Here is a 13,671-nt window from a genome sequence, read left to right as displayed (position 1 = left end):
CCCACTCAGTTCTTCTTGAGCTCAAGGAGTCCCATGTGGTACGGCCAAATAGCAGTGATCCACACACAGTACCAGAATGGAAACCCACAAAGCCTTGGTTTACTCATGAAGAACTGGCTCTGCCTCCTCACTCAAGATTCAGCTGTCTCTCTCTCTCTCTCTTCGGCTTGAGCCAAAGGAGTCTCACATAATCCAGCCAAACAGCAGTGATCCTCAGAAAGTAACAGAATGGATTCCCCCTAAGCCTAGTTTTTCCCATGGAGAACTGACTTGGCCACCTCACTTAAACTCCAGCTTTCCCACTCCATTCTCCTTGAGCTCAAGGAGTCCTACATGGTTCATCCAAACAGCAGTGATCTCCACAATATACCAGCATGGGAAACCAGCAAACCTTGGTTTTATCTTCAAGAGCTGACTCTGCCACGTCACTTGAGCTCCAGCTTTCCTACTGTCTTCTGCTTCAGCTCAAGGAGTCCCACATGGTCCAGCTAAACAGCAGTGATCCGCACAATGTACCTGAATGGAAAACCAGGAAACCTTGCTTTTCCCTTTAAGAATTGGCTCGGCCAATTCACTCTTCTTCCAGATGTCTCACTCCCCTCTGCTTCAACTCGATCTCACATGGTCCAGCCAAACAGCAGTGATCCCCACAATGTACCTGAATGGAAAACTAGGAAGCCTAGTTTTTCCTTTCAGAAATTGGCTCTGCCCCCTCACTTGTGCTTCCGCTATCCCGCTCCGTTCTGCTTGAGCTCAAGAAGTCCCACGTTATCCAGATAAGTAGCAGTGATCCCCACAAAGTACCAGAATTGAAACCCACTAAGCCTTGGTTTTCCCATGGAGAACTGGCTCTGCCATGTCTCTCAAGCTCCAGCTGTCTCATTCCTTTCTCCTTGAGCTCAAGAAGTCTCATATGATTGAGACAAACAGCAGTGATTCTCATAAAGTGACTGAATGGAAAATCTGGAAGCCTTGGCTTTCCCTTCAAGAACTGGCTTTGCCAAATCACTCTAGCTCCAGCTGTTCCACTCTCTTCTGCCTGAGCTCCAAGAGTCCAACATGGTCCAGACTAACAGTGAACCTCACAAAGTACCTGAAAGGAAAAGTAAGAAGAGTTGGTGTTCCCTTTAAGAACTGGCTCTGCCACCTCACTCAAGCTTCAACTATCCCACTCCGTTCTGCTTGAGCTCCAGAAGTCCCGTGTTGTCCAGCTAAATAGCAGTGATTCCCACAAAGTTCCAGGATAGATATCCACTAAACCTTGGTTTTGCCATGGAGAATTGGATCTGCCACCTCACTCAAGCTCAAACTGTCAAAATCCCTTCTGCATGACCTCAAAGATTCCCACATGGTCCATCTGAACAACAGTGATCCCCACAAAGTACCTGAATGGAAAATCAGCAAGCCTTGGTTTTTCCTTCAAAAACTGGCTCTACCTACAAACTGGAGAGGATAAAATAGATGAATGGCACCTTCTAAGAATCAAATCCCTATGCACATCCAAAAACTTTTCCAACAGGGTAAAAAGGGAAGCCCCAGACTGTGAAAAAAATATTTCAAAATGACATGTCAGATAATGGACTTATATCTAGGATATAAAGTCCTCGAGCACCACAACAATATAAAAGTAAACAACCCAGTTGCAAAATAGACACAGGATATGAACAGACAGTTCACCAAAGAAGACATTCCGATGGCAGACAAACACATGAAGAAATGTTCAAAGTACCCAGTTCTAAGAAAGATGCAAATCAAAATAACCATGAAATACCATCTCACCCCAATAAGAATAGCAAAATTTAACAGAGCAGCAAACATCAAAAGCTGGAAAGGTTGCAGAGAATATGGAACCCTTACTCACTATTGGTAGGAGTGTAAAATGGTGCAACCAAAGAAATAGTAACTGCCACCAAGTAGATATATGCACACCCATGTTTATTGCTGATTTGTTCACCATAGCAAAGAGTCCAAACAACCTAAGTGCCCATCAGCAAATAAATGGATAAAGAAGCTGTGGTACATTCACACAATGAAATACTATGCTGCATTGAAAAAGAAGGAACTAATGAATTATACAAAATGGGTGACCCTGGAGGACATTATGGTAAGTGAAATATCTCAATCACAAAAAGACATATACGGACGGCATAATGCCACTGTTATAAAACAAGACTGACATTGGGGTTGGGGGGAACTACGAAAAGAGATAAATAATCCACATGGCATTGAAACATTTTTTATTCATTCATTCATTTATTTATTTAATGTGTGTACCGTCAAATTGGATCTGACTGGTACAGGAGGCGATTGTTCCTCCCTCTTCAGCAGAGCATCTGGTGGATTTGAACCGCACACCTCTGGGATTGCAGTGCAGTTTCCTGCCAGTAGGCCACCAGAGCTCGCCTAAACAGACAATTTTAAAAGAAATATATGATTAGGTATTATTGGCATGACAAGAGTCCAGAATAAGAGCTACATAGTAAAGTGGTCAGGGCTGGGGGGGTGGGGACAGTAAAACAACGAAAGAACTTTTTTCCCCCACAGAAAAAAGCAATCTGGGGGGAGGAGGGACAGGGAGAAGAACGTGCAACAATGAACATTTGGAAACCCAAGTTCTTTTCATTTAAAATCTAGAAAAAAACAAAAACCAAACAAAAAAACAGGCTAGCTGTCTCATTCCCTTCTGCTTGAGATCAAGGCATCTTAGATGGTCGAGCCAAACAGCAGTGATCACGAAAAAGTACCTGAATGGAAAACCACTAAACCTTGGTTTTAACTTCAAGAACTGGGTCTGCTACCATACTTAAGCTCATTCCAGCTGTCCCACTCCCTTCTGCTTGAGCTCAAGGAGTCCCACATGGTCCAGCCAAACAGCAGTGATCCACACAGTATACCTGAATTAAAACCCAGGAAGCCGTGGTTTTCACTTCAAGACCTGTCTCTGCCAATTCACTCCAGCTCAATCTGTCCCACTCCCTTCTACTTGAACTCAAGAAGTCCCACGTGGCCCAGACAAACAGCAGTGATCCCCACAAAATACCTGAATGGAAAACCAAGAGGCCTTGATTTACCCTTTGAGAACTGGCTTCTCTGCCTGACTCGAGTTCTAGCTTTCCTGCTTCCTTATGGTTGAGCTCTAGGAGTCCCACATGATCTGGTAAAACAGCAGTGATCCCCACAATGTACTTGAATGGAAAACCAGGAAGCCTTGGTTTTTCTTTCAAAAAGTGATTCTGTCACCTCACTCGAGCCCCAGCTGTCCCACTCACTTCTGCTTGAGATCAAGCAGTCCCATGTACTCCAGCCAAGCAACAGGGATCTCCACAAAGTCCCTGAATGGAAAAACCACTAAACCTTGGTTTTACTTTGAGAACTGGTTCTGCCACCTCACTTGAGCTCCAGCTGTCCCACTCCCTTCTGCTTTAGCTCAAGGAGTCCAACATGGTCCAGCCAAACAGCAGTGATTCTCACAAAGTACTTGAATTGAAAACCAGGGAGTCATGGTTTCCCCTTCAAGAACTGGCTCTGCCAAATCACTTGAGCTCCAGCTATACCGCTCCCTTCTGCTAGAGCCCAAGGAGTCCCCCGTGGTCCAGCCAAACAGTAGTGATCCCTACAAAATACAAGAAAGGAAACCTACTATTTTCCAATGGACTGCCACCTCCCTTGAGCTCTAGCTGTGCACTCCCTTCTGCTTTAGCTCAAGGAGTTCCTTGTGGAACTGAAAACAGCACTGATCCCAACAAAGTACCTGAATGGAAAACCAGGAAGACATGGTTTTGTTTTTCCTTCAATACCTGACTCTGCCACCTGGTCCAGTCTGATTTTCACAAAATACCTGAATATAAAAGAAGGAAATCTTCCTTTTCCCTTCAAGAACTGGCTCTACCACATCACTTGAGCTCCAGCTATCTCACTCCCTTCTGCTTGAGCCCAAAGAGTCCCACATGGTCCAGTCAAACAGCAGTGATCCCCACAAAGTATCTGAATTAAAACCCAGCAAGACTTGGTTTTGTTTTCCTTTCAAGAACTGGCTCTGCCACCTCATTCAAGCTCCAGCAGCCCAACTCCCTTCTGCTTGCGCTCAAAGAGTGCCACGTGGTACAGCCAAACAGCAGTGATCCCCACATTAATCTGAGAAGAAAACCAGGAAGATTAATTTTTCCCTACAAGAACTGGCTCTGCCACCTCACTCAAGTTCCAGCTTTCCCACTCCCTTCTACATGAGTGCAAGGAGTGTCATGTGGTCTAACCAAACAGCAGTGATCCCCACAAAGTACCAGAATGGAAACCAACTAAGCCTTGGTTTTAAAATGGAGTAATGGCTCTGCCACCTCACTTGAGCTCCAGCTGCCCCACTCCACTGTGCCTGAGCTGCTGGTGTCCGACATGGTCTAGCCAAACAGCAGTGATCCCCACAAAGTACTTGAATGGAAAACCAGGAAGCCTTGGTTTTCCCTTCAAGAACTGCCTCTGCTACCTCACTGGAGCTCCAGCTGCCTCATTCCCTTCTGCTTGAGTTCAAGAAGTCTCATATGGTCGAGACAAGCAGCAGTGATCCCCACAAAGTATCTGAATGGAAAAGTAGGGAGCCTTGTTTTTCCCTTTAAGAACTAGCTCTGCCTCCTCACTCTAGATCCTGATGTCCCTATTCCCTTCTACCTGAGATCAAGGAGTCCCACGTGGCTCAGCCAAACAGTAGTGTTCCTCACAAAATACCTGAATGGAAACCCAGGAAGCTTCAGTTTACCCTTCGAGTACTGGCTTCGCTGCTCACTCACGCTCCAGCTGTTCCACTCCCTTATGCTTGAGCTCAAGGAGTCCCACATGGTCCGGCAAAACAGCAGTGATCCCAAAAAACATCTGAATGGAAAACCAGGAAGCCTTGGATTTCCCTTCAAGAACTGGCTCTGCCACCAAGCTCAACTTCCTTTCTGTTCAAGCCCAAGTAGTCTAATATGGTGCAGCCTAACAGCAGTGATCCCAACAAGTACCTGAATGGAAAACCATGAAGCCTTGCTTTTTCCCTCAATAAGTGGCTCTGCTACATTATGTGAGCTCCAGCTGTCCCAATTCCTTCCGATTGAGCTCAAGGATTCCCACATGGTCCAGTCAAGCAGTAGTTATCTCCACAGTGTACTTGAATGGAAAACCACTAAACCTTGGTTTTAATTTTGAGAAGTGACTCTACCACCTCACTTGAGCTCCAACTGTCCCACTCCCTTCTACTTGAGCTCAAAGAGTTGAACGTGGCACAGCCATAGAGCAGTGATCCCCAAAAAGTACCTGAATTGAAAAATCCAAAATTTTTATTTTAACTTCCAGAACTGGCTCTGCCACCTCACCTGAGTTTGAGCTGTTCCATTTCCTTCTGCTTGAGCTGAAGGAGTCCCACATGGTCCAGCCAAACAACAGTTACCTGTACAATGTACTAGAATGCAAAACCAGGAAACCTTGGTTTTCCCTTCACGAATTGGCTCTGCCACCTCACTTGAGCTTCAACTATCCCACTCCATTTTGCTTGATCTTAGTAAGTCTCACCTGATCCAGCCAAACAGCAGGGATCCCCACAAAGTACTCGAATGGAAAACCTGGAAGCCTTGGTTTTCCCTTCAAGAACTGGCCTCACACGAACTCCAGTTGTCCCACTCCCTTCTGCCTGAGCTCCAGGAGTCTGACATGGTCCAGCAAAACAAGAGTGAACCTCACAAAGTATCCAAATGGAAAAGTAGGAAGCCTTGGATTTCCCATGAAAAACAGGCTCTGCACCTCACTCGAGCTCCAGCAATCCCAAATGTCTATTTGAGCTCAAGGAGTGCCATGTGGTCCATACAGCAGTGATCCTCACAAAGTTCCCGAATGGAAAACAACTACACCTTGGTTTTAAAATTAAGAAATGGCTCTGCCACCTCATTGGAGCTCCAACTGTCCCACTCCATTCTGGTTAAGCTCAAGGAGTCCCACATGGTCCAGCCAAACAGTAGTGATCGCCACAAAGTACCTGAATGGAAAATCAGGAAGTCTTGGGTTTCCCCTCATAAAGTGGCTCTGGCACCAGCCTTGATCTCCAGCTCTCCCACTCCCTTCAGCTTGATCTCAAGGAGTCCCACATGGCCCAGCCAAACAACAGTGATCCCCACAATGTTCTTGAATGGAAAACCAGGAAGATTTGGTTTTCACTTCAAGAAGTAGCTATGCCTCCAAAGTTCAGCTCCAGCTGCCCCACTCCTTTATGCTTGAGCCTAAGTAGTCAAAAATGTTACAGGCAAACAGCAGTGATCTCCACAAAGTACCCGAATGTAAAACCTGGAAGCCTTGGTTTTCCCTTCAAGAACTAGCTCTGACACCTCACTTGAAATCCATCTGTCCCACTCTCTACTACATGAGCTTGAGTCCCACCTAGTCCAGCCAAATGCAGTGATCTCCATAAAGTTTCTGAATGGAAATCCACTTAACCTTGGTTTTAACTTTGAGAACTGGATCTCCAGCTGTTCCACGCTCTTCCGCTGGAGCTCAAGGAATCCCACATCATTCAGCCAAACAGCAATCATCCACACAAGGTATCTGAATGGAAAATCAGGAAGCCTTTCCCCCCCCCTTCAAGAACTGGCTCTGCCACCTCACTCCAGCTTCAGCTATACCAGTCCATTCTGCTTGAGCTCAAGGAGTCCCACAGGGTCCAGCTACAAAGCAGTGTTTCTCACAATGTACCAGAGTGGATACACATTAAGCCTTGGTTTTCCCATGGAGAACTGGCTCTGCCACCTCACTCAAGCTCCAACTGTCTCATTTCCTTATCCTTGAGCTTAAGGGGTCTCATATGGTTGAGCCAAACAGCAGTGATTCCTGCAAAGTACCTGAACAGAAAACTAGGAAGCCTTGTTTTTCCTTTCAGGAACTGGCTCTGTCATCTCACCTGAGCTCAAATTGTCCCACTCCCTTCTTCATGAGCTCATGGAGTGCCACATGGCCCAATTAAATATCAGTCATCTCCACGAACTACCTGAATGGGAAGCCACTAAACCTTGGTTTTAACATCAAGAACTGGCTCGGCCACCTCACTGGAGCTGCAGCTGTCCCACATATTTCTGCTTGAGGTCAAAGGGTCCCTACATGGTCCAGCCAAACAACAGTGACCTCCACAATGTGCTTGAATGGAAAACCAGGAATTCTTCATTTGTCCTTCGAGACTGGCTCTGCAACCTTACTCGAGATCCATCTGTGCCACCTCCTTTGGCATGTGCTCAAGGTGACCCAAATGGTCCAGCCAAGCAGCAGTGATCTTCACAAAGTATAAGAATGGAAACCCACTAAGCCTTGGTTTTCCCATGGAGAACTGGCTCTGCCACCTCACTCGAGCTCCAGCTGTCCCCCTCCCTTCTGCTTGAGCACAAGGAGTGCTAAGTGGTACAGCCAAAAAAGCACTGAACGCTACTAAGTGCATGAATGGATAACAAGGAAGCCTTGATTTTCTCTTCAAGACCTGGCTCTGCCACCTCACTCGAGTGCCTGCTGTCCCAGACTATTCTGCTAGAGCTCAAGGAGTCCAACGTGGTCCAGCCAAACAGCTGTGATCCCCATAAAGTATCTGTATGGAAACCCACTAAGCCTTGTTTTTCCCTTCAAGAACTGACTCTGCCACCTCACTTGAGTTCCCGCTATCCTCACAAAATACCTGAATGGAAAACCATGAAACCTTGGTTTTCCCTTTAATAACTGGCTCTTCCACCTCACTCGAGCTCCAATTGTCCCTTTCCATCCTGCTTGAGCTCAAGGAGTCCCACATGGTCCAGCCAAAGAGCAGTGATCCCCACAAAGTACCTGAATGGACAATCAGGAAGCCTTGGTTTTCCCTTCAAGAATTGGCTTTATCACCTCACTTGATCTCTAAATGTCCCACTCTCTTCTACTTGAGTGCAAGATGTCTCTCGTGGTCCCACCAAACAGCAGTTATCTCCACAAAGTACCTGAATGTAAAGCCAGAAAACCTTGGTTTCCCTTTTGAAACTGGTTCTGGCACCTCACTTGAGCTCCAGCTGGTCCACTCCTTTCTGCTTGAGCTCAAGAAGCCACACGTGGTCGAACCAAATAGCAGTGATTCTCACAAAGTACCAGAATGGAAAACCAGTAAACCTCAGTTTTCCCTTCAAGAACTGCCACTGCCACCTGACTCGAGATCCAGGTGTCCCATTCCCTTCTGCTTCAGCTCAAGGAGTCCCACATGATCTAGTCAATAAATGGTGATCCCCACAAAATACCTGAATGGAAAACCAGGAATTCTTGGTTTTCTCTTCAAGAACTGGCTCTGCTGCCTCATTAGAACTCCAACTGCCCCCCTCCTATCTGCAAGAACTCAATGAGTCCCACATGGTCCAGCCAAACAAACAGCAGTGATCCTCATTAAGTACCTGAATGGAAAACCAGTAAACTCATTTTCCCGTTGAGACTGGCTCTTCCATCTCACTCCTGTTCCAGCTGTCTCACTCCCTTCTGCTTGAGTTCAAGGAGTGCCATGAGGTACAGCCAAACAGCATTGATCCCTACAAAGTGCATACATTGATAACCAGGAAGCATTTTTTCCTTCAAGAACTGGCTCTACCACCTCACTTGAGCTCCCTGTCCCAGTTCCTTCTGCTTGAGTTCAAGGAGTCCAACATGGTACAGCCAAACAGCCGTGGTCCCTAGAAAGTATCTGAATGGAAACCAACTAAGCCTTGGTTTTCCCTTCAAAAACTGGATCCTCCACCTCACTCGAGCTCCAGCTATCCTACTACCTTCTGCTAGAATTCAGAGTGCCTCGTGGTACAGCCAAACAGCACTGATCCCTGCAATTACCTGAATGAATGACCAGGAAGCCTTGACCATGAAGAACTGGCTCTGAAACCTCACTCAAGCTCCCTCTATGACACTCCCTTCTGTTTGAGCTCAAAGAGTCCCATATGGTCCAGAAAAACAGCAGTGATCACCACAAAGTACCTGAATAGAAAATCAGGAAGCCTTGGTTTTCCCTTCAAGAACGGGGTTTGCCACCTCTCTCGAGCTCCAACTGTCTCACTCCCTTCTGCCTGAGCTCTAGGAGTCCAACATGGTGAGGCCAAACAACAGTGAACCCCACAAAGTACGTGAATGGAAAAGTAGGAAGCCTTGGTTTTTCCTTCAAGAACTGGGTCTGTTACCTCACTTGAGCTCTAGCTGTCCCAATACATTCTCCTTGAGCTCAAGGAGTCCCCATATGGTCCAGGAAAACAGCAGTGAACTTCACAAAGTACCACAAGGGAAAAGCTGTAAGCCTTGGTTTCCCCTTCAAGAATTGGCTCTTGCACCTCACTTGAGCTCCTGCTGTCCCACACCCTTCTGCTTGAGCTCAAAGGATCCCACGTGGTCCAGTCAAACAGCATTAATCCCCACAAAAAACCTGAATGGAAAACCAGGATGCCTTGGTTTTCCCTTTTAGACTGGATCTTCCATCTCACTTGAGCTCCAGATGTCCCATTCCCTTCTGCTTGAGCTCAAGGAGTCATACTTGGTCCAGCCAAACACTAATGTTCCCCATAAAGTATGTGAATTGAAAACCAGTAAGCCATGGATTTCCCTTCAAGAACTGGCTCTGCAAACTCACTTGAGCTTCAGCTGTCCCACTTTCTCCTGCTAAAAGCTCAAGGAGTACCACGTGATCCAGTCAAAGAGCAGTGATACTCACAATGTACTTGAATGGAAAACCAGGAAGCCTTAGTTTTCCCTTCAAGAGCTGCCTCTGCAACTTCAATTGAACTCCAGCTGTCCCACTCCCTTCTTGTGGAGCTCAAGATGTCCATTATGGTCCAGCCAAACAGTAGTGATCCCACAAAGTAAAAGACTAGAAACCCACTAAATCTTGGTTTTCCCGTGGAGAACTGGCTCTGCCACCTCACTTGAGATCCTGATGTGCACTCCCTTCTGCTTGAGCTCAAGAAGTTTGATGTAGTACAGCAAAACAACACGGATCACAACAAAGTACCTGAATGGAAAACCAGGAAGACTTGGTTTTATTTTTTCCTTCAAGACCTGGCTCTGTCACCTCACTCTAGCTCCAACAGTCCCACTCCCTTCTGCTTGAGCTTAAAGAGTACCACATGGTCCAGCCAAACAACAGTGATCCCCAAAAAGTACCTGAATGGAAAATGAGATAACCATGGGTTTCCCTTCAAAAAGGGCTCTGCCATCTCTCTCGAGATCCAGCTGTACCTCTCCCTTCTGCTTGAGACCAGTGAGTCCAACGTGGTCCAGCCAAACAGCAGTGATCCCCACAAAGTACCTGAATGGAAAACCAGGAAGCCTTGCTTTTCCCTTCAAGAACTGGTTCTGCCACTTCACTTGATCTCCAGCTGTCCTGCTCCCTTCTTCATGAGCTCAAGATGTCCCTTGTGGTCCCACCAAATAGCAGTGATATCCACAAAGTACCTGAATGTAAACCAGAAAGCCTTGGTTTTCCCTTTGAGACCTGTTCTGTCACCTCATTTGAGCTCCAGCTGTCCCTCTCCCTTCTGCTTGAGCTGAAGGAGTCACAGTGGTCCAGCTGAACAACAGTTATCCCTACAAAGTACCTGAATTAAAAATCAGAAAGCTGTGGTTTTTTCTTTAAGAACTGGCTCTGCCACCTGACTCAATCTTCAGCTGTCCCATTCCCTTCTGCTTGAGCTCAAGGAGTCCCACGTGGTCCAGCCAAACATCAGTGATCCCCACAAAGTACCTAAATGAAAACCAGGAAGCCTTGGTTTTCCCTTCAAGAACTGGCTCCACTTCCTCACTCGAGCTCCAGGTGTCCCACTCTCTTCTGCTGAGCTCAAGTTGTCCCACGTGGTCCAGCCAAAGGGTAATGATCCCCACAAAGTACCTGAATGGAAAACTTGGAAGTCTTGGTTTTCTGGTTTTCCCTCTTGAACTATCTCTCACTCAAATTGCATCTGTCCCGCTCTCTCTGGTGCATGTCACCCTTGAGCACGTTGCTCTCAAGACAAGCTCTTAAAGAAAGAAAATTATATACTATGCAACATTGAAAAACAAGGAACACATGAAATATTATGCAAAATGTATGACCCTGGAGGACATTATGCTAAGTGAAATATCTCAGTCACAAAAGGACAAATACTGCATAGGGCCACTGTTGTAAAAAGGGACTGACATCAGGGTTGAGGGAAGACAGAAAAGGAGGGGAGGAATGATGTTTATCGCATTGAACCAGATGAGGGAGAGAACTGTTTAAAAGGCATATATGAATGGGTATTTGTCATTACAGAATTCCAGAGTGAAGGCTGCATAGTGGAGTGGACTTGAGGGGAGGGATTGCATAACAATGAAAGAGTTTTTCTTTTTCTTTTCAAGGAGAAGAGTGAAAGGGAGGGGGGAAGTGCAATAATGAATGACTGGAAAACCTGTCTCTGTAAAATTTCATTAAAATTAATTTTAAAAAAGAAAATTATGAGTTCTAAGGATGAAATCCATGAGATAGAAAACAAACAAAAAAAAAATTGAGACCATCAACAAGACCAAGGCTTGGTTTTTCAAAGAATCAATAAAATTGACCCACCTTGACCCAACAACAAAAGAATAATAAAAAAGGGGGGGGCACAAATAACTTGCTTACGAAATGATAGAGATGACATAACAACAGTACCAAATGAAATTAAATCCGTAATATAAGAATATTTTTAAGAGCTATACTCATATAAATTTGAAAACCTAGAGGAAATAAATGAATTCTTAAACTTATGCCCTACCCAGACTGTCCCAGAGAGATGTAGAACACTTTAAACATCATAAGATGAAACGGAACAGGTAATAAATAGACTCCCGTACAAAAAGTGTTTTCATCCAGATGGCTTCATGGATGATTTCTACAAAAGATTCAGAGAAGATCCATCAGCATTTCTGCCTAAATTATTTTAAAAAATAGAAAAGTAGAAATGCTCCCAGAATCATTCTATGAAGCAGGCATAACACTAATACCAAATCCAGGAATATATATTACTAAAAACAAAACTGCAGACCAATATCTCTCATGAACATAGATGCAACAATCCTTAACAAAATTTTGGCCAATAGAATCTAACAACACATGAAAAAAAAATTTCCTCATGATCAACTGTGACACATAACAGATTCAAAAGGATGGTTCAACATAAGAAAAATAATCAATGTAATTCATCAAATTAACAAAGCAAATAAGAACTACATGTTCCCAGCACTTGATGCAGAAAAGGCATTTGACAAGATCTAAAACCCCTTGCTGATTAAAACACTCAACAAAATAATAATATAATTTTCTCAACATAGTGAAAAATATATTCGCAAAAACAAGGTCCAATATCATTCTCAGTGGAGAAAGATTAAAAGTATTTTCATAGTGAACAGAGATCTGACATGGATGCCCACTTTCACAATTTCTACTCAATATTGCATTTGAAGTACTTGCAGGTTAACACAAAAAGAGAAGGGAAGAAAAGGCATCCAGATCAGCAAAGAGGTGGTTAAACTCTCACTATATATAGATGATATGATAGTGTACACAGAAAACCCCAATGACTCAATAAAAAACCTATTAGAGCTGGTGAACCAATTTAGAAGTGCGGCAAGGATACAAGATCAATATACAAAAGTAAGTGATATTCCTCTACAGTAACAAAGACAACACAGAGGAAGAAACCAAGAAAGCAATACAATTTACAAGAGCTAATAAAAAATGGAGATAATTAGGAATAAACGTAACTAGAAAGTCAGAGGATCTTTACAAAGAAAACTATGAAATACTACTGTGAGAAACAATGAAAGATCTAAATAAATGGAAAAATGTTCCCTGTTCATGGATAGGAAGACTCAGTATAGTGAAAAATTACAATCCTATCAAAAACAATCTACATGTTTAACACAATCCCAGTACAGATAGATACTAAATTAAAAGGAGATCAAAAAGGCAATTGTCAAGTTTATTTGGAAAAGAAAGAGACCAAGAATAAGCAAAGCACTTCTGAAAAGCAAAATTAATTGGGAGGCATAGAACTCTCTGACTCAAAATCTAATGTACAAACCACAACAAGATAAAGGTAAACAATCCAGTTGAAAAATGGGCACAGGATATGAACAGAAACTTCACAAAAGAAGACATTCAGATGGCAAACAAACACATGAAGAAATGTTCAAAATCCCTAGCTCTAACAGATGAAAATCGAGTCAAGCATGATTCATAGCGACTCTATGAACAAAAGGTGTGAAGCCCCTCTATAACTATCAACATTTATCAAAGTAAGTAGAGTTTGCAGAGGCATGTTGTTTAGTAAGTGGATGTCACTCCTGCTTCCAAACCTGTCATAGAATGTTATTGTTGTTAGGTGCCATTGAGTCACCTGCGATGGTATAAAGAGGCCACCAATACAGCCAAAAATGCACAATCAGAAAAGGATAAAATTGATGAATAAGACCTTCTAAAGATTAAAGTTTTCCAATAGGGTGGAAAGAAATCCTACCAACAGGGAACAGAATGTTGGCAATCTCAGACACAGATCTCATAATAAAAATTTACAAGACCTCCTCGAATTGCTATAAACAAGGTTGCTTTCAGCAGAATATTAAATGATACAGGAAGTATTAAAAGAAGATGGAAAGAATATACTGAGTCACTGTATCGAAAGGAATTGG

At 44.1% G+C, this 13,671-nt stretch overlaps 1 pseudogene; it reads right to left on the bottom strand.

Moving 5' to 3' along the window:
- Positions 1–1,005: 1,005 nt before the first annotated feature.
- Positions 1,006–13,671, bottom strand: part of LOC102848218 — a 48,378-nt pseudogene continuing 35,712 nt past the window's right edge.

The sequence above is a fragment of the Elephantulus edwardii genome, unplaced genomic scaffold, assembly GCF_000299155.1.
Source record: "Elephantulus edwardii isolate Elephantulus edwardi_28Jun2011 unplaced genomic scaffold, EleEdw1.0 scaffold00239, whole genome shotgun sequence".
NCBI classification, from domain to species: Eukaryota; Metazoa; Chordata; class Mammalia; order Macroscelidea; family Macroscelididae; genus Elephantulus; species Elephantulus edwardii.
Note: the sequence above shows the minus strand (reverse complement) of the source record. Positions and strands in the feature narration are given on the sequence as shown.